The sequence below is a fragment of the Muntiacus reevesi genome, chromosome 2 (assembly GCF_963930625.1).
Source record: "Muntiacus reevesi chromosome 2, mMunRee1.1, whole genome shotgun sequence".
Classification (NCBI taxonomy): domain Eukaryota; kingdom Metazoa; phylum Chordata; class Mammalia; order Artiodactyla; family Cervidae; genus Muntiacus; species Muntiacus reevesi.
In genome coordinates, this window is record NC_089250.1 from 76,288,229 (window position 1) to 76,314,473 (window position 26,245).

Consider the following 26,245-nt stretch of genomic DNA (forward strand, 5'->3'; position numbering starts at 1 on the left):
GGGAAGATTCCCTGGAAAAGGGAATGGCAACCCACTGCAGTATTCTCATCTGGGAAATCCCATGGACAGAGGAGCTTGGTGTGCTACAGTCTCTGGAGTCACAAAGAGTAAGACATGATTTAGCGGCTAAACAGCAAACACCAAGGACTGAAGACTTTGTGACGCTTAACAAACTAGGCTCGACCAAGAGGCGGTGCAGACTCCAGAGGAAGCCAGACAAGCTGGATCCAAACCCAGCTCTGCCGTTTACTGAGTGATTTCAGGCAAGTTCCTTAACCTCTCTGTTCACTGGTTTGCAGATCTGTGAAGCGGGGCAGGATCCCAGGGCTGCATGGATTTACAGCGACACATGTGGAGTGTGTGGAATAGTGCCTGCTCATGGTGAGGAGCGTAGATGGAGGGTAGGGGCCTCTTTCACCTGACTGTGATTAATTCAAGCCGCCTGAGGTCTAGCTCTTAAAGATTCAAGGACAGCTCTCTGGACCTGGATTTGGGAGCCAGGGACCCAACGGGGGCCTCTGGGTAAGTGAGAAGAGAGCTTGGGCCGTTCCAGCTGCTGTCAGCCAGACATCGGCCTGTTTGGCACCTGGTGGGTGGAGGCATCACCGGTCTGGAGGGACCATCAAGCCCACCCCCTCGGGCCTCCACCTGTAGGGCCTTCCCTCCCCTCAGTCCTTCTGCCCCGTGGAGGGAGTCTGGAGGGTCTGTGCAGAGCCGCCAGCAGCGCTGGGTGGTGAGAGAGGGGATTCAACTCGAGGGACATCACGGTAATAGCCACCTGGCCATGACGGGATCCTCGCCCCATCATCTGCCTGACTCCCGGGTCCATCTGAACTCAGGAGGGAAAGAGGGGGCTGTTTACACCTGAGGCAGACCAGAGGAGTGAGCATACAGGGGCCCCACGAACAGCCCAGAACCTGGGTCTGGGTTGGCTGGACGGGCCCGTTTGAGCATGCCCAATTCCACAGACTTGCTTGCTATGCAAAGAAGTGGCTGCCTGGTAAGTTAGCATGGGCTATTAAGACGCAATATTCATAAATGAAATGTGGCCTGCAACCAGAGGTTCCCAGAGACCCTAATTCAGTTTGACTGTTTTGTCACCCTTGGCAATGTAGCAAAGCAAATATTTCCATAATTCTATGGGGTTAGATACAGCACTGAATAAAACAGGAAAAGAAAAAAAAAGAGAGAGAGAATCCTGCCCTCAGGAAACTCACATTTCTATTTTTAAAAAATGATTTTGTCCGTTTGGCGGTGCTGGGTCTTCACTGCCGCGCTCGGGCCGTCTCCAGGTGCAGCGGGCGGGGTTACCCTCTAGTTCGATGTGCAGGCTTCCCCCTGCTGTGGCTTCTCTTGTTGCAGAGCTTTGGGAGTCGAGGCTGCCCGGCTCGAGAGCACAGGCTCAGTACTTGTGGCGCACGGGCTTAGTTGCTCTACGGCACGTGGGATCTTCCCGGATCAAGAATGACACCCGGGTCTCCTGCATTAGCAGGCGGATTCTTTACCGCACAGCCACCAAGGAAGCCCCTCAAGCAGAAGATATTTTGAAAAAGAAAAATAACCTATCGTGTGTTCGATGTTGGCAAGAGGTACAGAGGGAGCCACGTGGACATCTGGAGAGTGACTGTCCCAGGCAGACGGGGAGGCGAGGGCAAAGGTCCTGAGGCCGCCCTGTGCTCAGCACCATTCTCAGCGGCGAGTTCGGTGACGGGGCGGGCAGGGGAGGTGAGGCCCAGGTTCTATGGGGCCTGGCGGCTATGGTTAGCACTTAGCCTTCTATGCCGGGTGAGGGGGAGCCAGGCCAGCGGGGAGGAGGTGCCCTGAGCAGAGGAGGGGCGGGATCCGATCCCCTTTGAACAAGACCCCGCTGGCTGCAGGTGCAGAAGAGGCCGTCAGAGAGGCAAGCGGAGAGGCAGAGACATAAGGGAGGATGCAGCCACAACAGTCCGGAGAGAGACGGTGGCCGCGTGGACCAGGGTGCAGGTGGCAGAGGTGATGGGGAGCGGTCAGCTTCCCGAGGCAGGTGGACGGTGGAGCCAACAGGGTCCTTTAACGGAGGAATGGAAGCAGCTGGGCTCTATTTGTGTGTTTGTCGGCCAAGAAAGTTTGAGACGCGGGACTTCCCTGGTGGTCCAGTGGTTAAGAATCCGCCCTGCAGGGCAGGGGACACGGGTTCGATCCCTGGTTGGGGAACTCAGATCCCACATGCAGCACCCACGAGCCACAACGAAAGCAACTAAGACCCAATGCAGCCAAATTAACTAATTTAAAAAGGAATTCTACAGGCCCCGACAAAGACTGAAGATCCTGCAAGCTGTAGGCTGCAGCCAAGACCCAGCGCAACCAGATAAATAATAAAAATACATGAAACTTTTTAGAAAAGAAAGTTTGAGACCTGATTTGAAAACAGAGATGTGGTTGTCAGCACAGCTCCCCTCTCACAGCCCTCCGGGGGGCCGTCACGCAGGCATCGAAAGGTTTAGGTCTTCTGTGCTAAGAGGGAAAGACACCCAAGGTGTATTGTCAAGTGGAAAAGGAAAGATGCAGAATAAAATGTAAGAATGATCTCAGTCTTGAAAATTAAATTACATATGTGCGTGAATACAGGCTTCCCAGGTGGCACAGTGGTAAAGAATCCACCTGCAATGCAGGAGACCTGGGTTCGATCCCTAGGTCTGGAAGATCTTCTGGAGGAGGAAATGGCAACCCACTCCAGTATTCTTGCCTGGAGAATCCCATGGACAGAGGAGTGTGGTGGGCTACAGTCCATGGGGGTCACAAAGAGTCAGACACGCCTGAGCAACTAACACACACACTCACACACGCATGTGAGTGAATGAACGGTCTAGGAAAGCTTGCCTGGAGTGGGACCCACTGAGATTTAAATTCAGGATTGCTGTTCCTAAATGCAAACTTAAAAAAAATTTTTTTTAAACTGGTTTTAGCTCTTTTTAAAATTGCTGCGGGCAGGGCTCGTTTCCTGCCATCCCAGTCCCCACCTGGGCCTCCTCCTTGGCTAGGACCCTACGAAGGCGGAACGGGGGAATGAGAAATATTTTCCTCTCGTGCTTGCCGGCCTGGGAGACTGGAAAGAGCCCACCTGGCTCCAAGGCTTTCTAAAAATAGAAGGTGGTCTGAACTTCCCTACAGGTTTGGCTTAGCTGTTCCTCCTCCTCGATCCAAGACGCCGTTTTGATTAGAGAATCGTGTGTTGCGCATTAACATCAAGGATGGCGGGAGCGAGACCTGAAGTGGGATGGAATTTACAGGGAGCTGCCCCCGAGGCAACCCGGAAACATCCCGCAGATGTGGGGGGCGTGAATGAGGGAACCGAGCACGCGGGGACCGGGGCCTTCCTGCTGCCCGAGCTGGGACGCGGGAGGCAGCTGGTGTGGATGACACCTTCTGCCCCTCCAGTCTCTGCATCCACTCCAGGGCTTAGGGCAGACAGAGGAGTTTGGCTGTTGGTTTGCTTGAGGCCAGAGGAAGAAGCTGAGGGATTGTATCCAAGGCCCGCTGCCAGGAGTTTGAATCCCTCTGGGTGAGAGCTGCGCCTGGTCTCTCAGGACAGTCCACAAGATTTCTAAGACCCTGGGCGCAAGCAGAGATGTGTCGGGGCCAGTGGTGTGTGCGTAAACGTTTAACAACCAGTTTTCCGGGGGAAAGTGCATGTGTGTGTAAGCACATGCACACGTGTGTACAAATCTGTGCATTTACACATACTCTAGAACACATCAGAATACTCAGGTTTACTATAGATTCTTTTGACATAAAGGATGTGTAACAAACAACTTACAGATAAACATAAAATGTACAATAACCCCCTTTTTGTAAATTTCAGATACTCAAGTGATTCACACAGGACATTGTTATTGATTTTTTGCCCCTTGACTCTCGTATCTATTGTTAACCTATGGTTATAATTGATGAGCGACTGCAGTTCCTTCCGGAACGTGGGCTGATATCTGCTTTTACGCTGAGCAGTGAGAAAAAAGGATACAGCAGAGAGCAGGTCGGCACTTTCCTGGCTTGTCAGCAAAGTGAGCAGCTTCCTCGATTTTTGGTGCTATTCCCACCGCACCAAGTAGAGAGATAACACACTTCAGTGTTCAATCTGCATCAACCGTGTCTCCCTCCCTCCCTTTGTCTAGGTCATTCTGTCTGTTGACCTAGATAATCAACGAAACAATAAATCAAGCCCTGAGTTGTACTGTTTGCCAGTTCTCTTAGTGTCATCACTCCCACCCATGGCCGACTTCAGGCTACCAACCTGAAGTCACAAGAAAACGGAATTGGGAAGAGATTTGCAACAGTGCACTGGAGTAGCTCCACCAGACAGGCACGCCGGATGTTAAGTATCCCCAGGAACACTAGCATCAGTAACCAGGTAGCTTTTTTAAAAATGCAAAGTGATGAGTTTTAAGTACCTATGACCTCTGTTTTTAATGTCATTTATTTAATTATAAATTTATGCAGTTTAGTTTTTAAAAATGGCTCTGTTTACCAAGGAGTTCACCAGGTTTCTAAAAACCTGACAACTGGTTTTCACGAGTCAGTCCAATCTGGCTCCAGCACACCACATGCAGGGGCCACCCAGCTGAGCATCCCAGGCGGGAGAGGGACCCACAGCGGCTCGGGCACGAAGCAGTAGAGTTTGGCCCCACCAGAGGGGTGCTGGCAACAGACACGCTGCCCACGTGGTGTTACTGGTAAAGACTCTGCCTGCAGGAGATGCAAGAGTGGCAGGCTTGATCTCTGGGTTCGAAAGATTCCCAGACTCCTGGGAATGGCAGGAAATGGCAACCCACTCCAGTATTCTTGCCTCGAGAGTCCCATGGACAGAGGAGCCTGGCGGGCTACACTCCAAAAGAGTCAGACACGACTGAGTGACTGAACGCGCACCTTTCTGAAGCTTGTGGCTACCCAGGACTGTTCTCACTGACACCAGTCACTGGGCACTGCAGGCCAGCAGTCACTTCTTCAAGCTCGTCCGAATTCCAGCCTTCTCTAGCACATTCCCTGATGCGCTGGGGGGTTCACGGGATGGTTTTCCTCCTCTTTAAGCTTGTGTCTCACCCACATTTAAAACTTGAGTGCTCTGACTCTCTCCAGCCAGAGTCACAGCATTTTAGAGTTGCAAAGAGATTGTAAAGATTTCCTAAAATAATACTTTTGTTTCATAGACGGGAGAAAGTGAGTCACTAGCTCAAAGTTGCAAAGGAAAAAAAAAATCAAGGGCAGAAGTTCGAAGGGTGACCAACCATCCGGGTTTGCCCAGGACTGAGGGGAATCTCCTGGGACAAGCTGGTCACTCTTGAGCAAGGACTGCCTGTCAGGTCTCGAGTCAAGCCCAGGGCAGAGGGCTTGGGCCAGACCCAGAAAGAAAAGGAGTGAGTTCAGAGCTGCTGCCGGATGGAATTTTCCCAGAGAAGAAGGACAAGGCCACATCTGGGTGTCGGAACTCCCAGCTCTGCCCAGATACCAGGCACCCAAGGGACTTCCCACCTGCCATGGCCTGGCGGTGGATGTAACGTGCGTCCTCCTTGTCGGTGCCAGACAGACACTCGCTGGCTTTATCTGCATCTTATCTCTTGGCTGCCGCCATCACAGCTGCAGGGGTGCATATGCAAATCGCCTCTGATGATGTGAATACGTGATTCCCCCAAGGGAGGCATGTGGAAAGCACTGCATGTGTTGCACAATTCTGTTTGGTCCAAAGGAGCAGTGGGAGCCCAGAGTGATTCGAAACAGATTTTTGAAAAGGCAAAATAAAATTGGAACACAACCTCATACAGACATGTGCCGCTCTCTCCACCCCTGCCTGACATTAACCCTCTTCTCTCATGGCCCCGGGAGCCTCCTGTAACAGGGTAGCAAACACTGCAAGGGGCATCAGGTCCTCTGCATTCAAGCCAGGAGCCCCTGCCCATCCCCGGGCTGACAGACCCTCCAAAGAGTCAAAGGCTGGTCGGCCTATGACTTCACCTGTCCGGTCCCTCTGCCTGCCTCCTACACACAACGGTCCCTCTCCTCCTTCACTTCTGCTTTCTGGGATCATCACAGGCTCAGAGAACACAGAGGATCCCAACTACTCCCGGAGGTGCAGAGCTTAGCAAGAGGCAAGTTAGAAAGATGGAGATCTGATTCCCATCTCTGCTGCCAACCAGCGATGTGACCTTGGGCAAGTCACTTCATTTCTCTGAGCCTCGCTTTGTCAGTGTAGGATGAGGATAATAGTAATAAGAAGCTCTATCCTGCCCCGGGGCTGGAGGGGATCCTCCGAGCTGAAGCTTCATCAGTGCCTGGCACAACGCCTGGTGGAGCAGACCCAGAATCATAGTTGTCATAGGGAATTCCCTGGCATCCAGGGGTTAGGACTCTGTACTTCCACTGCCAGGGCCCCGGGTTCAAGCTCTGGTTGGGGAACTAAGACCCTGCAAGCCTGCCGCACAGTCAAAAACAAGAAGGAAAAAAAATAGTAGTCATAGTAAGACTCCCTTAAAGACGACTTCCTTCAACCACCCATTTTCGGGATGGACAAAGGGAGGCTCCGAGCGGGAAAGAACTCGCCCAAGGCCACACAGCGGGGTCCTCCCGCGATCCCATCTCAGCCTGGGGCTCGCGGAGCTCCAGGTAGGGTGTCTGGACACGCCGCCCTCCCACCCCGGAGTCTGGTCCACACTCACCACCCGGCAGGTCCGAGCATTCTCTGCCCGCGTCGCCCCGTCCCCCTGGAGGCAGCTCGACTTTCTTTATCGCTGAGACGAGCGAGCAGCGGCTCCCACCGGCGCGGGGCTCAGGAGACGAGGCTGTGCGCTGGGAACGTGGCCTCGGAGGACCCCCGGCCCGGCCTCCCTCGCGGGGCCGGCGCTCCCGGGCTCCGATAGAGCGGCAGCGGCCGGGCTTATCGGGCCGGGTCAGGGTGCAGGCGGCCGCGGAGCGGGGTTCCAGGAAGCCCGCCTGGGGCCCCCCGGCCGGCCCCGTCCCCCCCGGATGCCGCCTGCGGCTCTGGCCGCGGCCGATCGCCCGCCGTCGGTGTCGCGCTGAGCTCCGCCGGGGAGCGTTCCATGCTGGCCCCCAGCAGGCGGGGCCCCCACCCCTCACGGCCCGGCCCCCACTCCCATCTTGGCAAGGGGGCCGGGGGAAGGCAGCTAATTTCAAGTCTGCACGGCGTTTGTGGTCGTGTCCTGAACTCTCCACGATTAATCACCGGAGCATCTGATTTCTGCTTGGCCTCGGAGGGGGGTGTGGGGACGCCTGGAAGTTTCTGCTTACTCATTCGGCCCCCGACTTCGGCGCTAATCGCAAACAGACCGGGACAGGGACGCAGGCTCCCCCTCCCGCCCTCTCCTCGCCCCCCTTACCTTGCCACTTTCGGGTCCCCCGCCCCTCGGTCCCTCTCCTTCTCCCCTCTTTCCCGGCCGCCCCCTCCCCCGCCTCTGTCCTGGATCCGACCTGGCACACCCCATCCTGGTCCAGCTTCCCCCCTCAAGTCCCCTCCGCCTTCACACCTCCCACTTCCCCCGGGTGTGAATTAGCTTGGCCTTTTCCCTGTCCATCTTTGCACTTAGTCCTCACCCTCTTTTACTTATTTACAACCTAATTATTTCAGGGTTTGCCCCCGCACCACCCCCATTACATGTATGCGGAATTCCTATGAACTTGACAGTCTCTGCCAGTCAAGAGTGGGGTCCAGACACAGCCCGGCTCCTTTGGTCACCTCCGGCATCTCGGTTTGGGATCCTGCTCAGGGACCGACCGGGAACAAAGTCCCCATTGACGCCATCACCCCCCACCCCCAGCCCCTGCGGGGCCTCCCAGCCTCTAACACCTAGAGATGAATTTCTCTCTGCACCCCTTGGCTCCCTGCCACCCTGCCGCCACTGCAGACAAGACACCGGGAATAAACAGCCTCCGAGAAGAGAAACTGACATCCCTCCCCACAGCGACACACACAGATAGTCTGATGGGTAATTTGGCCATAACTTTGAAAACCAGAAATAAGCACAGACTGCCAGCCAGAACATCACTTAATGCTCATCCTTAAGGAGGCCTGCACATTGACGTTTGCTTAAAAAGAAAAAAAAAAAAGTTTATCATAAGAAACATCAGAAATATTTACCCAAAAAAATGACTGATTAAATGGAATATGCAAGAATCCAAGGCAGGGATTTGAAGGGTGAGCTGCATCTGTACGTAACAATGGAGTGGGGTCTTCAAGACGTATTATTGAATGAAAAGGGGATCAGAATCATACAGTCAATATAAACTTGGTTGTGCAACCCTCCGCCCTTACACACACATAAAATGAAATGCTATGGAAACACATATAAAGCCAGGAAAATAGTCTGGAAGAATATAAACTTCACTGAGTCATTACCTCTGGGAAAGGAGGGAGGCAAATTTTAAGGGTGGTGCTCATACCCCTAGTAGCTTCATTTCAAAAAGTGAAATGGATTTATCTAATATCTCTGTCCCAACCAGCTTCCTTCACCAGCAAGACGGCACCCCATACTCGGAGAAAATTTCATCCGTCCGCTGGCCTCCTTGGACTGACTCAAAGAATTCTGCAATCTGTTAGCCAAGAACTAAATGTCGGCCTTGAGGAGTGAACCCAGAAATTCTGCAAACGGTTCACTTTGATCACCTCTCCCAGGTGGCACGAGTGCTAAAGAATCCGCCTGCCAATGCAGGAGACGTAAGAGATGCGAGTTCAATCCCTGGGTCAGGTGGATCCCCTGCAGGGGGACATGGCACCCACTCAAGTAATCTTGCCTGGTGAACCCCACGGAGAGGAGCCTGGCAGGCCACAGGCCGTGGGGTCACACAGAGTCAGACATGACTGAAGCGACTTAGCATACACTCATGCAGTCAGGTGGTGGGTCCCAGAGCTGAAAGTGACTTTCCACTGAGTAAAATTCCTTAAGAGCCACGGAGCTGTCCGAGTTATTCTGGAGCGGGCTTTGGTCTCCCGGCAAGGAGGCCAGCAGATCTCTATCTGAAAGCATAGTGCTGGATTGGAAAGTGATGACTTGGTTTCAGGAAATAATATCACCTCCTCTAACTCACGAAACACGAAAACCAGTGTGACGCCTTCTAAAGGAATGAACGTGAACGAGTTCACCGAGACAAGGGCTGCTGAGAAGCCCAGTTTCAGCTCAGCCCTCCTGCTCACTGACCACTCACACAACCCGTCGCACACACGACAGACGAGCAGGCCTGATGCCACGCAAGGGGTTTCCTTCCCACGTGCTGTGACACAACGGAATTCTCCAGAAAGCTCTCTATGCCGCCCTTGTCCAATGCCTGCAGGCTTTGGGGATTCAGCTGGGGCATTACTATACAGAAGACAGATGATGTCCCCAAAGCCCTGGGGCAGTGGAGGCCTCAGCCCCTCCACCTTGCCCTCCAGGGCAGAAAGGAACCCCCCAGGTTTGGAAACCTGCAGTCTCAGACTTGGGGATTCCAGCCTTGTGAGGGTGGGCAGTTCCCACGGGGAGGCTCGCTTGGGGCAGTGACCGGGATGACTTCGGGCGGCACCCAGACTGGGCATGGAGCACTCCCACCGACGCTACAGTGCCAGTGTCAGTCTACTTCTGTGGCAGTTCTCTTTCCATCTCATTTGGCCTGGGAGAGTCTCAGCTTCATGCTAACCCATCTTTAACACCTCTACCCTCTACTAACATCCCTTTTGGACAAAGAGAAAGCAGGCCTCAAGCTTAGGTCAGCCGTGAGCCAACAGCATTCAGCTAGAATCCTGTTTGCCAAGTGATCGTGGTTTTCCACTGTCTTTCATTTTCCTATTTTTAACTTTTTTAAGTTTAAAAGGGAGTCCATCAGATAAGGGAAAATCTAACAAAAGCTTAATAAGACACAGATGTCAGTTAATAATGTTGCATCAACATTGGGTCATTAATTATGACAAATGAACCATAGCAATGTAAGATGACAACAGGGGGAACAATTAGAAATTGGGTGCAAAATATGTAAGGGTTCTCTGTACCATCTTTGCAAAATTTCTGAAAATTTCAAACTAGTCTAAGATTGAAAGTTTAGTGGTGAGCATATTGTAACATGTCGAAATACTGAATCATTATGTCGTATAACAAGAACTAACATAATGCTGTAGGTCAATTACACTTCAAAAATACAAACAAATTCATAGGAAAAAGGTCCGGTTTGTGGATATCAGAGGTGGGGGTTTGGGGGAGGGAGGAATTGGATGAAGGTGGTCAAGAGGTACAAGCTTCCAGTTGTAAGATAAATAAGGAGGCTCCCCTGGAGGTCAGTGGTAAAGAATCCATCTGTCAAGGCAGAAGACACAGGTTCAGTCTCTGATCCAGGGAGATCCCACATGATGTGCAGCAAGTAAGCTCACATGCCCCAAGGACTGAGCCTGTGCTCTGGAGCCCAGGAGACGCAACTATAGACGCCCACGAGCCCCAGGGCCGGTGCTCCTCAACCATAGACCCTTAAAAAAAAAAAAGATAAATAAGTCCTAGGGATGTAATGTCCAGCACAATTAATATAATCAACACTGCTGTACGTTCCTGAGAAGGCTGTTAAGAGAGTGAATCCTAGGAGTTCTCATCACAAGGAGAAAAGTATTTTTTTCTTTTTCTTTATTTTGTATTGATATGAGATGATGAATGCTCACGGGAGTTACTGTAGTCATTATTTAATGATGTATGTAAGTCAAACCTTAGGCTGTATACCTTAAACGTATACGGTGCTATGTGTAAATGATATCTCAATAAAACTGAAAGAAAAACAAGTAAATAAAATTGAAAGTTTACTTAAAGATGTCTTATGAACCCAAGGACTCCCCTGGTGGCTTAGCTGGTAAAGAATCTGCCTGTAATCTGGAGACCCGGGTTCGATCCTTGGGTCAGGAAGATCCCCTAGAGAAGGGAATGGTTTCCCACTCCAGTATCCTTGCCTAGAGCATTCTATGGACAGAGGAGCCTGGCGGGCTACAGTCCATGGGGTCGCAAAGAGTCGGACCTGACTGAGCGACTAACACTATGAACCCAGGAAAAAAAATGCTAGGTGATAAAGTAAATCGATGTAAAGAAAAATATTTAGTACACAAGGGCCCACGTGGCAAGTGGGTATGAGCAGCTTGCCAAGGCGCTGAGTTGCTGGCATTTGGGAGACGCTGGGCTCAGAGGCAGTCTGGCCGGGAGACCTGTCATGACTCCGTAGGACCCTCTCCAGTCGCCGAGCGCGCACACTCCTCCCCGCTGCCCCAGAGTCCCTTCGGCAGCCCCCCACACGCACCCACCTTGCGGGGCGCCCCGTTCATCAGGCTGTCGAACCGTTCCTCCACCCCCACCCCTCTGAGTCAGCAGGGCAGGTGCTCTTGCCCCACGTGCCAGGCTGGGGCTCTCGGGGACAGAGACGAAGGAGGAGGAAACGTTCCAGGGGGAGACAGACATGCCCGGGGAGCAAGTACCAGGTGGGTGGGGCATCGAGGCAGGGCCCCTCCTCACCCGCTGCCCGCCTTCGAGAATGCATGGGACGCCCAGGGAAGTGTCACGGGGCAGGATGAGTCAACAGAAAGGTTACCAATCCTTCTAGAGAACCTCTGTTTTCCGGCCCTGGGGGAAGTCAGAGCCCTGCCCTGGGGGCCCTGCGGCGCCTGGGACTCTACCCCTCCTGGATTTTACCTGGTTAATACCTTAACCATTAACCTGCTGGAACCCCCTAAGGAGCCACATTCTCCAAAACGGTCTCTGAACCCCGAGTCTGCTGGGGAGCCCCTCTCCCTGGCAGCCCCGCTGCCTCACCACGGCAGAGCTGTGTAAGCACACGGCCCCGGCATCCAGTCCTGGCTCCTCTCCTTCGCACACGAATGACCCCGGGCAAGTCACCTGACGTCTCCAGTTCCTCATCTGTACGATGGGAATAACTCTACAGACGCTCCCTGGGTTGTTGTGAGGACTAGATGAAACAGTACTCAGTCTTACGGATGGGAGGATGGGGCAGCCTGTTAGTACAGAGTCCGAGGCCTCATCCCCAACCTTCTGAACCAGACTCACAGGATCCCAACGTGATTCACATGCACGTTAATACTGAGACGCACTGAGACATCGTCTGTAAAGTGCGTAGACCCTGCCTGGCGTGCAGCCGGCTCCTGTTGCATAGATGTGGTTGTCAGCGTCAACAGCATCTCATTCTTCCCTACCTGAGAGAAACGATGCCTGCTGCGCACACCACTGCACACCCAGAGGCCAGAGCAGAGAAGGGACTTTATGAATTATGGCTGGATTAGGTCCTTTTGTCTAATTTTCATGGAAAAGCCCTACTGGAAGCCAGGAGCCTCACTCCTGGCTGAACTTGTTTGAACTCACCCCTTTCCCAAACCCCCAGCCTCCTGCAAACACAAGGAACAGAGCCTGGGATGGTGAAAGGGTCTCCCATTTGGGAAGGCATGGGGGTGAGCTGGACGGAAGGAAATTCATCCCACTTGGTAAAACCCATCACTTTGCTGCAGGTAGTAGGATCACAGCTCTCCTCCTTTATCAACCCTTTGGCACCAAAGAGAACATTCAATTGCTGATTCTTCCTGCAGGTAAATATTCTGACCTATCATTGCACAAACGTCTCCTCCTCTCCCATCTTGACTCAGAGTCCGGTTCCTGGCACCTCCGGTCCGCAGTGACAAGCTCAACAGATTCGTCAGCTAGAGGCTGGCTCTTCAGAGCTGGGCAAGGCTCTGAAATGACAGGTCCTCTCTCTGGCCTCAGCCAGGGCCATAAAGCTTGCTTCAGCAGAGGAATTACTCTGTCCCAAAAATCAGGGCACCTTATCAGTTGGGGGGATTAGCAAAGGGCTTGTCCTGACCTGAAGGAAAATCCCGACACCCTCCACACTCCTTGAGGGACCCTCCGGAGTCAAATATTTTCCGAACCAACTCCAGTTAAGTAAATACTTCTCTGCACATGAGTGCCCACAGGGCTTCTCGGAGGACCTGACATTCTCCACTTGGTGACTGTCATTTCCTTACAAACATAACATTGGAAGCAATCTTCGCATTCCCAGAATGACTTCCCCAGCTGAGGAATTCTGCGTTTCTCCTGGAGTTCAGGGTCGTGGCTTTATTTTGCGATTTTATGACAACATCCTGTAAGTGCATCTTGTATGATTCCATAAGAAAACCTTCCTCACCGTACCCCCCACCCCAATGCGTGTCTTTCTTTGCCACAGATTTCTAGTGAACTCTTCAAAAGAAATGCACGGCCTAAATTGAACCCTGATGCTTGGAGCACTAATGGGGTGCCTTCTTCAAAGCAATTCTTTACAACCCAACAGTTTACATGTTGCTGGAAACAATGGGCTTAAGCACACAATTTATTTGGATTGGCTGGTTTCATGCTGGTTGGAATCTGCTCTGGGGGGAAAACAAACTCTGCATGTGTTTAGATTTATAATTTATACTGAAAGCACAGATACCTCGTAATAGGGCTGCAATGAGAGGCGGTTATGAACAAAAGTAACCACACATGGAGGCTTCGCCGTCTTGCAGATATATTAAGAGAGATTACACTCTGCTTTTTAGTGAAGCCACCTCTCCTTTGCCATCCCCACCCCGAGACTCATCTTTAGTGGAAGCCGTAGACCATCTGCCTGACCTGGCTCCCGCGCAGCTATCTGGGGTGGTGACTGTCCCGTGCCCACTCTGAGCGCTTTGCAATTCTTTCCTCACTCCATCCTCACCACACTCCTCCAGGCACCATGGTCCCCATGTTAAGAGGTGGAAACTGAGGCACAGGAAGGTGAAGTCGCTTCCCCAAGGTCACATAGCAGACAAGTGACAAAGCCAGGATTCTAACTCAAGGAGTCTTGGTCTAGAATCAGAGCTCTCCACCCTGAGGTCCTTTAGCAGCACAATCTGCAGAACTAGCCAGAATGCTCCATTAACTTGACTTTTTATTGCAGCTGGGTTGGAAGAGAAACAAGACAAATGGCAGGAAAATAAAATGAGATCATGACTTCACCAAAGCAAAACTGAGATCCTGCTCCCCAAATGAAACCAAACAAAATCTGGAAAAGAACAGATTCAACATAATCTCCTCCATCTTTTCCAACTCTGTCTCCAGGACCAGACAGGGAGATGCCACATTTGGAGAGGAGACTCAGGGTCCCTGAGGACACTCCGTCCACAAGAAAGACCCAGAGCTGCCCTGTAGATTCCAGAAGGAGGGACTGGAAGAGTGTCCTCCAGAGAGATTGCCGTGGTGGATTGCTGTATTGTGTGCCCCAGTGAATGTGTCTCCTGGATCCCATGACCCTGTGATGAGCTGCTGTAGCCATGTGAATCTGTGACCTGCTTTGAACAACAGATCCAGGCAGAAGTGATGGTTGTCCAGCTCGGGAAGCAGGCTTCACCTCGCACCTTCTGTCTTTGCTTTCATCTTCTTGGACCTTCAAGGCCACAAATGGTGAAGAGGCCCGGGTCAGCCTTCTAGAAGGCAGATGTCCATGTGAACGAGAACCATGGCACCCGAGCCGACACCAGATCGCTACCGGTGCGTGAGTGTGGCCACCTGGACCCTCCAGTCCTCGTCAGACTGTCAGATGACTGTGGTTACGAGAGAGGCCAGTACACCCACCAGATTGCCAACCCACAGACTCATAAGACACAACCAGCTCTCCGTTACACGCAGCCCCTAAGGTTTGGGGTGGCTTGTTATACAACCACTAAAGCTCAAATAATTATTAACACAGTTAAAACGAAGGTTCCCTATTGAACCCACAGCTATAAAGAGGATTTCAGCATGACCCGGGATGACAGCACTTTCTGGAGGATTTACCGAAATGCCTCCTACCGTGTCCTCAGCTCATTCACTAGGACACTGGAAGCCAAATTGTGCTTTTGCTTTTATTTGCTCATTAAATATTTGACCACTGTTTTCCACATAAAAGGAAGAACTATCTTTAGCACTGAGGACACAGATAAATTTGGCACAATAATGTCTTCTAAGAAGTCCCAGGACAACAAAGGAGGTAGACAAGACAGCTATTGTATTCGTGCAGCAAGTATTTGCATACCAGGCGCTAAGTTAAGGCCTGGGGATACAAGGATAGGAAAGTCACAAGCCCAGGCCTCTTGGTGTCAGAGTCCAGCTGGGAGGGGGACGTTAATAGAAAGAAAACGGATCAACGTATACTTGGAAATGGTCTCAAAGATATTAAATACTATGAACAAGTACCCGCAATGCTCTGGGAGAAAAGTAATCTGGTGGGAAGAGGCTAGAAAGGTTCAGTTGAGGAAGCACCTTCCAATTTGGACTTGAGGGACTTCCCTGGTGGTCCAGGGGTTAAGAATTCACCTTGCAGTGCAGGGGACTCAGGTTCAGTCCCTGGTCAGGGAACTAAGATCCCACATGCCACGGAGCAGCTAAGCCCACGTGCCACAAATAGAGAGGGCGTGCGCCGCAAAAGAAGATCCGGCAAGTTGCAGCGAAGATCTTGTGCGCCTCAGCTAAGCCCTGACACAGCCAAATACATAAATAAATATTTTTTAAAAAAAGGATAGGTGAAGCACCTGGTCAAAGGGTAGAGGAAAAGTGTTCCAGCCTGAGGCAAGAGTATATCTTGGTGGTTCTTACCAGGAGCAGTTCAGTTAACCTAGAAAACAACTCTATTTCCCATTTAAACACAGACTGGCTTTTGCATGGTTTAAACACACACAAAATTTTCCTGGAATGCAGTGACCGTGCAAATTGAGAGAAGGCTGAGCTGGACTCTGCGTGGGGGTTTCCAAGGGTCATTCTTCTGGAACATCAGTACTGGCAGCATCTCCAGTCACCGTGCTGGTGGTACACGAGGGGTCAACACCCCACACCTAGGTCTCCCTGCGTGTGCAGCCGTCACCTTCACAGAGCTTCTACCTGTTCAGTTCAAGCCCCGGGCTACTTCGCTGGGACTTCCAGCATTGTACATGTACATATAATTTTCTTATAAATTACTTTTCACTTATTCTCCTCTGTTTTAGAGCTTGAGAATTACATGTATGTGTTTTCACTCTATGAGCAAGTTATATTATTTGTGAATTTCATTTCAGGATAGACAATGAGGCACTGGGTCTGATTAAGGTTAGAATCACAGGCACCTTTGAGACCTTCCATTTGGACTTCCTTGGTGGCTTAGTGGTACAAAATCCGCCTGCCAATGCAGGGGACACGGGTTCGATCCTTAGTCCGGGAAAATCCCACAGGTGTCAGAGGTTAGAGCCTGGAGACTCAGGAGCAGCGTGGTACCAGATGAGATGAGGGGAGGATGTGGGGAGGTAAGAATCCTCGGACACTGCTGGGGGGATGGGAGATGGCAGAGTCGGGCAGTCCCTCAAAGGTGAAACAGGGGGGAATTCCCTTGTGGTCCAGTGGCTAAGACTCTGTGCTCCTGATACAGGGGGGCTGGGTTCGATCCCTGGTTAGGGAACTAGATCCCATATGCCACAACTAAGACTCTATGCAGCCAAATAAATAAAAATAAATGTTTAAAAAAAAAAAAGGTGAAACAGGGAAAGTCATCCAAATGAACATTCTACCCCTAGGCATACACTCTACGAAACACAAGGTCAGCCAAACACCCGAACAGATGTTCACAGCAGCATTATTCATATCAGCCAAAAACAAAGAACAGCCAAAATGTCCATCAGCTGGAGAACGCATAAACAAAATGTGGTGGAATATTATTCAGCCACGGAAAGGCATGAAATACTGATCCATGTTATGACGTCGATGAACCCTGAATATCACATGCTAAGCAAAAGAAGCCAGACATAAGAAGCCACATATTGTACAATTTATATGCACTATCAGAATAAGTGAATCCGTAGAGACAGGAAGAAGATTCAAGGTTGCCATAGGCTGGGGCTGAGGAGGCCGTGGAAAGTAACTGCCAGCAGGTCTGGGGTTTCTTTGGAGGATGATGCAAATATTCTGGAATTCAATAGTGGTGACAATTGTACAACTCTGTTAATATAGTAAAAACAAAAAAATACTGAACTGTAGACTTTAAAGGGATACAATTTATGGCATTTGAATTACATCACAAATAAAAGGACAAGCTTCAGAGATAAGACAAGGTCGCCCCACTCAAGGCATCATAGTCCCGTCACTGAAGGTTTTAGGCATCACTAACTACTGCATGGATCACAGCCTTGTTGTGGCGAAGGGGCTTGTGCAGCTCACTGAAGCTATGAGCCACGCCGTTCAGAGCCACCCAGGACAGATGGGTGATCGCGAAGAGTTCTGACAAAACGTGGTCCACTGGAGAAGGAAATAGCCCACTTCTGTATTCTTGGCTTCCCAAGTGGCTCAGCGGTAAAGAACCTGCCTGCCAATGCAGGATCTCGGGAAGGTCCCCTGGAGAAGGAAATGGCAACTCACTCCCGTATTCCTGCCTGAGAAATCCCATGGACAGAGAACCCTGGTAAGGCTACAGTTCATGGGGTCACAAAAGAGTCGGGTACAACTGAGTGACAAAGACTGTCCTGTATTCTTGCCTGGCGAACCCCATGGACAGTATGAAAAGGCTAAAGATATGATGCCCGAAGATGAGCACCCCTCCCCAGGTCATAAGATGTCCAATATGCTACTGGGGAAGAGAGAAGGGCAATTACTAGGAGCTTCAGAAAGAATGAGGTGACCAGGCCCAAGTGGAAACAACGTCAGCTCAGTAGATGAGGCTGATGGTGAAAGTCAAGTCTGATAAGATGGCTAGATGGCATCACCAACTCGATGGACAGGAATTTGAGCAAACTCGGGAGACAGTAGAAGACAGAGGAGCCTGGCATGCTACAGTCCATGGGGTCGCAAAGAGTTGGACATGACTTAGTGAACGAACAACAAAAAATGACAATATAGGTGTGCTTTTGAGAACGATATCTGATGAAGAGTGGACTGGAGATGGGCAAAGGTGGATGGCCTTTTTTTTAAAGATTTGTTTGATTTATTTTTGGCTATGTGGGTCTTTGTTGCTGCATGTGGGCTATCTCTAGCTGCGGAGAACAGGGGCTACTCTCTAGTCGCAGGGCATGAGCGTCTCGTCGACGTGGCTTCTCTTGTCGGGAAGCGTGTGTTCTAGGGGCGCGGGCTCGGAGGCTGCGATGCAGGGGCTTAGTTCTGAGCCTCACAGGATCCTCCCGGACCAGGGATCAAAGCTGTGTTCCCTGCATTGGCAGGCAGATTCTACACCACTAGACCACCAGGGATGCTCAAAAATGAATGGTTTTGGAGCCGAGGAGGAGTCAGATATCTGGAGTCACACCTGGCTTGGGACCTGATCAAACTGAGGAGTTGGAACCCCTCTTGGGGGTTCTGGAAGCCGGCATGTTGACAGCCATTTTCTAGAACGGCCGTCACAGAGGTACAATCATGCTCGAGGAGACGAGAGCTGGGGAAATTGCTTGTGACTGGTGGCATCTGGGAAGGCGTTTTGGAAGAGGTGGTCTTTGAGCAGAATGTTGCAGTTGGTTTAGGGCAGGCTAAGGTTCTAAGAGCCTGCTAGGAAGAAGGGGTCATATAAGCAAAGGTATGGATCCCAGCAGTGCCCAGGTTTGACAGAGTTCTGTTTAGCCCAATCAGAAGGGGAATAAAAATTATAGTAATGCATTAGTCAGGGCTCTCCAGAGAAACAGAACCAGTAGGAGAGAGAGATAGATACACAAGAGGAGATTTATGGTAGAAATTGGTTTATGTGACTACCGAGACCAGGAGGTCCCTTGATCTGTCCTCCGTAAGCTGGAGAACCAGAAAAGCTGGTGATATAATTCTGCCTGAGTTCAAAGACCGGGGGCCCCCCAGGTGGCTCAGATGGTAAAGAATCTGCCTGCAATGCTGGAGACCCCGGTTTGATCCCTGGGTTGGGAAGACCCCCTGGACAAGGAAATGGCAACCCACTCCAGTATTCTTGTCTGCAGAATCCCATGGAGAGAGGAGCCTGGCGGGCTGCAGTCCACGGGGTCACCAAGAGTCAGACACGAATGAGTGACTAGCATGTACACTTCATACCAAAGGCCTGAGGACAGCGGAGCTGGTGGGGCTCATTCCAACCAGAGTCTGAAGGCCAGAGGACCAGGAGCGCCCGGGACCAAGGACAGGTGAAGACAGGTGTTCCAGCGCAAACCCGGAGGACAGATTCACCCTTCCTTGGCCATATTGTCTTATTCAGTTCTCAAAAGACTGGAAGATGCCCATTAGCATCAGTGAGGGTGATCTTCTTTATCTTTACTCAGAGGACTGATTCAGATGGTGATCTCTTCCAGAAATATCCCCCACAGCCACACCCAGAAAGAATGTTTAACCAGTTATCTGGGAATCCGTCAGTCCATCACACTGATTGACCGGGAGTCCACGCCTTGTCGGCTTGACTCCCACGTGCATCTCCCCAGAACCATTCTTCACGTCCTCATGGAGACGACAACTAGGTTTTTGACTCCATCTAACCCGATACAACTCCCCTGCTCTAACCCAGAACACACCTATACGGACCGGCAGAGTGTGTCCTCCTGCGTCTCAGAACTTCCCAGGGAGGCATTAACCCCTCTTCACAGGAGACTGAGGTTCAGAGAGCTCAAAGGGGCTTATCCTTAAAGTCCTCCAGCTATGAAAGGGCTTTTTAACCTCAGGTCGATTTGGAGGAAAAAAAAAAAAAAATGATGCACCAGGTGGGTTCAGGCCAACTTGTAGCATGTGGACTTTATTTTATAGGCAATAAAGTTAGTCCTCTTCCTGCCCATAAAACTCATTCTTCTCTGCGTGTCTGCTTTGTATTACACATTCCGATCCCTCGCATCTTTCGATAACAAGTTTCCTTAAGGGAGAGATTGTGCTCATTGTTTGGAAAATGTAATCCACCATAGCATAGGAGATGAGGACTCCTGACGCCTCTGTGCAGGGAGGTAGGGTGTGTATATTTCAGTGCCTGACGAACCATAACCTGTGAATGCTGCCTCGAGAGTGATGACAGCTGTCTAACATCAAATAGCAGACGTGTGTTCTTTTTTTTTTTTTTTTTCAGACGTGTGTTCTTTCTGCCACTTAAACTCCCTGGCTTTGCTCTGAGCAATAAGTAACAAAAATAAATGCATATTTGCTGAATTTTTGTTGCATTCTATTTGGATTCCGATTGTTGAGATATAATCAGTTCTTTTATGTAATGGATTTTTTAAAGTATATGCTTGAATCTTTATGGTTTTTAGCAGCCATGGAAAAAGTCTTAAAATATTTTTAAAGAGCAAGAGGTGGGGCAGGAGGGAGGGATATAAGATACAATTGTCAGAATTTAAGACCCAGTGCAAACAAACCTAGCTGGCGACAGATAGGAATTCTGAAAAGGCGGAAAATAAAATGGGGATGGTGCAGCCACAAGCTTGTTTTCCACCTGAGTGTTTATGCAACCTGCGATAAGCAGAGGAAGCTTGTCTGAAGGGCAAGGGTGTAACTAGAACTTTCGAGATCCTCCTGATGTGGTATGGAAAGCAGATTGTATGAGTGCAAGGGAAGAAGCAGAGAAATCAGACTGGAGGCTACTGCATTGGTCCAAGCGAGAGATGACGGTGACGTGGTCCAGGGTAGGAGGCATGCAGGTGATGAGAAGCTGTTGGTAACTGGATATACTTTGGAGATCAAGCCAGTAGGACTGGATATGGTGTGTGAGAGAAGCAGAGCAGTCAAGGATAATACCGATGGTAGTTTGGAAAATACAAGATCAAGGATGGGGTTGCCATCTGCTGAGATGGAAGAAACTGATAAGAAGGGGATGGAGAGATCAAAGGTTCAGTTGGGACCATGTCATTCTGAGATGCCTGCCTGCCTGCGTGCTCAGTCGCTTAGTCGTGTCTGGCTCTTTGAGACCTCACAGATTGTAACCCTCCAGGCTTCACTGTCCATGGAATTCTCCAGGCAGGCATACTGGAGCAGGTTGCCATTTCCTCCTCCAGAGGATCTAACCCATTCAGGGCTCCAACCCGAGTCTCTTGCATCTCTTGCATCGGCAGGTGGACTCTTTGCCACTGCTCCCCTTGGGATGCCTGTACTGTGCTATGCTGAGTCCTGCCCGGCTCTTTGCAACCCCATGGACTGTAGCCCGCCGGCTCCTCTGTCCATGGGGATTCTCCAGGCAAGAATACTGAAGTGGGTTGCCATGCCCCCCTCCAGGAGATCTTCCCGACCCAGGGATCGAACTTGCGTCTCTTAGGTCTCCTGCGTTAGCTCTTGGGATTTTCCAGGTGGCACTAGTGGTAAAGAACCCATTTGCCAATGCAGGAGACGTAAGCGATCACGTGGGGAAGAAATCAGAAAAGAGAGGTCCCGAAACAGAGCAGACATGAGTGACAATCAAAACTTCCTTTCTGGGACTTCCCTGGTGGCCCAGTGGTTAGGAATCCACCTTCCAATGCAGGGGACTGGGTTCAATCCCTGGTCAGAGAACTAAAATCCCACATGCCATAGGGCAACCAAGCCTGCAAGCCACAACTAGAGAGAGGCCTGCAACCTGATGCAGCCAAAAATAAATAAACAAATATTAAAAAGAAGATGATTTAAAAAAAAAGATGATCAAGGATTAAGAGACGATAGGCTGCAATTTACATTTAAAAAAGAACTTCCACTCTACAAATGAGAAACATAAACCTTGATTAATTTAGTTACCCATCTCTGATCTCTTTCAGCCTAGTTAGGGTTGGGAGGACAGTGGAAAGAGAACTGAATTTAGATTCAAAAGACCTGGCCCCTCTTCCTTACTGTGGACCTTGAACTCAGCAGGTCACTTCTCCCAACCACCTCTGGAAACTGGGGGAAACACTGCTGCCCAGGTGACTGCAAGGATCAGATGAGACGATGAGAGTGCCATGAACTGTAAAGTGCAGAAAACCTCGGTCACTGCTCAGTTCTTCCCAAAGGGACCAAGTTCGGAAATCCTCACTTCATCCTGGGCTGGCGCAAGCATACCATGGCTGTTCATTCACTCAGCAAACAGTCCCTGACAGTCTCCTATGTGCCAGGAATTGGTCACTCAGCAACGAAAGACACAGTCCCTGACTTCACAAAGCTTCTTTTCTGGTCAAAGGGTGTAGTCAAAACAGCCACCTGTTGTTGAATCTTACTTCTCTTGGAATCCTTGCATTTTGTGTTCTGAAAAGTTTATTATTGTTTTTTCATTTTTGTGTTTGTTTCTAAGAGGTAAGGAGAGATCGTTTCAGGTTTTATTAGTAAGCACTGCCTCCCCTAAGAAAGTACAGATATATATAGAATCATTGCTCTGCAATTTTTCTTTTTTTCCCCCTTAATCATATAACTTTATTCATAAATACACACAGTGCACACACAATATACTTCTACTTATAGCCAAATAGATATTTTGTATGTATTTTTCTTTTTAATGTTGATTTTTTTCAGTAATATGGGCTTTTCGTTAATTTATCAGATGGAAACAGCAGCGAGCGTTCCACTAGGGTCTAAATGACACAATGCAGTCTGAGAATCAAAGTAACTTACCACCATGTGACTGCACGGTCCTCGAGGAGTGTCGCCGAAACCAAGCAAGGGGCTGAGCCTCAGGCTTATTCTTTTTTTTTTTTTTTGCGGGGGGGTGGGGTGGGAAACAAACTCCTATAGTGCCTGGTGTTTTAACAGAAATTTAAAAATAATGGCTCCACTCATCTTTTTAAACTTAGACGTTAGCCAGGCACCACTGCCTTTTTTGACATTTCAAGGGAGACCCTCTTAACACAGCCCTGGGGTGTGAGGACCACCATTGGGAAGCACAGTTGAGACACGCAGGGCTTGACAGACTGGCATCACCACTTCCTGGCTACGTGACCTTAAGCAAGTCTCCACACTCTGCCGACTCCAACTTGCCCTGTCCCAAACAGGGGATGCTATGGGGCTTCTCTGGCAGTCCAGTGGCTAAGACTCTGCTCTTCTAACGTAGAAGCCGTGGGTTCGATCCCTGGTTGAGGAACTCAGATCCCACATGTGATGCAGCCAAAAAAAAAAAAAAAACAGGGGACAATAATATTTCCTATCTCCTGAGGGTAAATGACACCAGGCCCGTCAAGGCCTTAGCTTTACACAGTCAGCTCTCCGGTTATGGCAGCCAAAGGGAAGGGCTGGGGCCACCAGGCCCTGCCGAGCCCTGAGCTTTTTTTAACAGAGGGGAGGGGGGTCACCCAGCCTGCTGGGCTCCAGAGATGCAGGTCAGATGGCTCTGGCTGGGATGCTCTGATCGGGGCCTCCCAGACCTATCTGGATATGGAGACAAGTCCTGGCAGGAGGTCATGAGGGTCCGCCCTCCGGCGCTGCTGTGTGGCAACAGGGAAGGACCAATGTGTCAGATATTCTGAATCAGGCAACTACCTGGATACAGGGAGTGAGAGAGACAGAGGGTCCAAGATAAAGTCATGGTCCTAGATGGCCCAAGAACCAGTGACTCCATTAACAGAGATGGATTACACGGAAGATGGAAAGGCGAAGACAGACGATGATACTCAGGAGGCCGAAGGTTCAGAGAGGGGTTAGATGGAAGGGAGTGTCCGTGGAATTTGAGGATGTGGCCGCTTCTCGTCCTTAAATAACCTCTTCAGAGCAGCTCTCGGTGGTAAGTGAAAATGACTCTGACCTTAATTAAATCTAAACTCCAGGAATAAATTGGCACCACGGGAGCATCTTACTGAAGCTCCTCTCTGGGCTGAGAAGACTCCCACTCCAGCTCAGACAGTGCCCTCTGTTGGACGCAAATCCTGATCCTTCTATTAAATTCCTCAAGAGAAGGATAAGAGAAGGAAACCAACATTTCCTGGGAGCATCCCAAGCGTTGTCCATACATTATTCTGACTTTGTCATCATGATTACTCTGCAGAGGGTTACCTCTCCCAAGGGAGGGGGGACCAGTACAGAGGAGCTGGGAGAGCCTGGCACCATGCCCCGTATCAAAGCGGAGCACGGCTAAGTCTGGAGGCCAGGCTCAGCCCCTTGCCCACCCTACTCAGCTGTTCTGTACACGACAAGGGCGATTTGGCGCAACGGAAATCAGATGTTCCTCCGAGAGGGGCTGCAAAGTTACCTCAAGTCACAGTCCCTTTCTTAAGGGTCTTAGGACACAGTCTTAAGGACCGAGGTTCAAATTTGACATGAACATAAGTATTCAAAGCTTTCACTCCTGGTTCTGTGCAGGACACACCTCCGGTGAAGGTAAATGGCCATCGGGCGGTCAAAGGTTGATAAAAACTCTGCAACTGGAAAGAGAAGCAGGAGGCTGTGTCCTTGGCTCTGTCTTCAGTCACATGTGACCTCGACCAGGCTCTGCCCATCGTTTCAGCCCCTTGATCCGCATAAGGAGGGATGAGTTCAACCGCACATCTTTCAACTCTAACATCTGTTGATGACGCATACTATCTCTCAGGAGGATGAACTTGGCAGTACCTACAACATTTCAAATGTGCACACCCACTGATAGATCTGCTGGAATCTATCCCGGAGGAGCGCACGCCTCGGTGCCCAGGACCCTGGCACAGGACGTTCACTGCGACTGAGCGATCACGACCTAAGGGTTGGCCATCACAAGACTCCCTAAAGGAGGCGCGACGCACCCACGTGGGGCTAAGACACAGTCAGGGAGAAGGAACGGGGAAGGGACGAAAGCAGTGAGTGGAAGTATCAACAACGTGGTATGTTGCTGAGTGAAACAAGCAAGATTTGTAAAAACATGTATAATGTGTGTGTGTGTGTGTGTGTATATATATATATAACCCATGATGGCTCAGCAGTAAAGGGTCAGCCTGCCAATGCAGGAGACCCAGGTTTGATACCTGGGTTAGGAGATCCCCTGGAGAAGGAAATGGCAACTCACTCCAGCATTCTTGCCTGGGAAATCCCACGGACAGAAGAGCCTGGCGGGCTACAGCCCATGGGGTTGCAAAGAGTCAGATACGACTTAGTGACTCAACAACAGCGGCTGAGCCCTTTCTTATATGTATGTGTGTATAACGAAAGATCTAAAAGGCAAGGTAAAAGGGAGAGATTGTTTGCTCTCCAAAAGGCTTGACTATACACAAATTATTTTTGCACAATTTTTAAAGGTTACTTTCCATTTACAGTGATTACAAAATACTGGCTCTGTTCCCCGCGTTGCTCGGCACATCCTTGGGCCTCCCGACACCCGATGGCTGAGGCCGCCCGCGCTCCCCCGCGGCGCCCCTCTCCGCTGGTAACCGCTGCTTTGTTTGCTGCGCCTGTGAGTCGGCTTGTTGTGCTGTAGTCACTGGCTTGTTGCACATTTTAGACTCCTCATAGGGGGTACTCTTTTGCCCCCTTCTGATGCCTGTGTCAGAAGCTTTCTCTATCTCCTTTATATTTTAATAAAACTTTATTACCCACACACACAAAAATAGACTCCTCATATGAGCAGTATCACAAAATGCTGGACTTACAGAATACAAATTATTTTAAAACACTTTAATTTGTAGAGTCAGTCTATGTGGCCCTCACCTAAGCACACTGAGCTAGTGAGCCACCAAAAGAACCCGACGGTGAGATTTGTCCACTGTTCCTAAGACGTGGCTGCACCTAGCGTTTGTGCTTCAGCTCCACCCAACCATCCGCAGGCGCGGACAACCAGACGCGAGGGGACATTCAGGCTGGAGACCCCGATCCTCAAGACTGCTTCTGGTAGGCATATGATTGAACCCTCTGGGTTCCTGCAAAATGATTTATGTCCCTCTCTTCGGGGAATCGCAGACCCATGAGACATTTGTCACCCTGGACTGTGAGTCTGCCCTCAAGCACAAGTCTACTGGAAATGTGGGCTACTGGATCTTACCCCAAAAAACTGGGGTGTAGGGACCTGCCTGGTGGTTCAGTGGCTGAGACTCTGCACTCATCATGCCAGGGGCCTGGGTTCAACCCCTGGTGAGGGAACTAGATCCCACATGCTACAGCTAAAGAAGCCATGAGCCACAGACGAAGACCTGGCACAGCCAAATAAATAAATATGAAAATAAACTAATTAAGTTTAAAAACCGGGGCTTAGAAAATTGGGGCTTGTTTTTTACATGTCGCTGGTATTTTTAAAGTTCAGTTTTTTCAAGTAGGTCATTTTTACCCTATTTTTACAAAAGGGTCCATCTGTGACAATGGGGAAATTTTTGAAAAACAGGTCCTTCAGCACTCCTGTTTGAAAATCACTGGGTCCCCGGAGAGAAGACACTTGTCTAAAGGACGGCAGGCTCTTCCAG

At 50.3% G+C, this 26,245-nt stretch overlaps 1 protein-coding gene and 1 long non-coding RNA gene across 4 annotated transcripts in view; one reads left to right on the forward strand and one right to left on the reverse strand.

Moving 5' to 3' along the window:
• RIPOR3 (RIPOR family member 3) overlaps positions 1 to 6,820 on the reverse strand; it is a 72,981-nt gene extending 66,161 nt beyond the window's left edge. For all 3 annotated transcript variants that reach the window (XM_065922172.1, XM_065922171.1, XM_065922170.1), the window contains exon 1: positions 6,687 to 6,820. The gene's annotated coding sequence lies outside the window, so the exon portion shown is untranslated. The remainder of the gene's footprint in view (positions 1 to 6,686) is intronic.
• A 17,589-nt stretch (positions 6,821 to 24,409) lies between these two features.
• On the forward strand, positions 24,410 to 25,979 carry LOC136158045 (uncharacterized). Its single transcript, XR_010661310.1, has 3 exons — positions 24,410 to 24,679; positions 25,109 to 25,218; positions 25,478 to 25,979. It is a non-coding gene; the product is annotated as an uncharacterized lncRNA (long non-coding RNA).
• Positions 25,980 to 26,245: the final 266 nt, after the last annotated feature.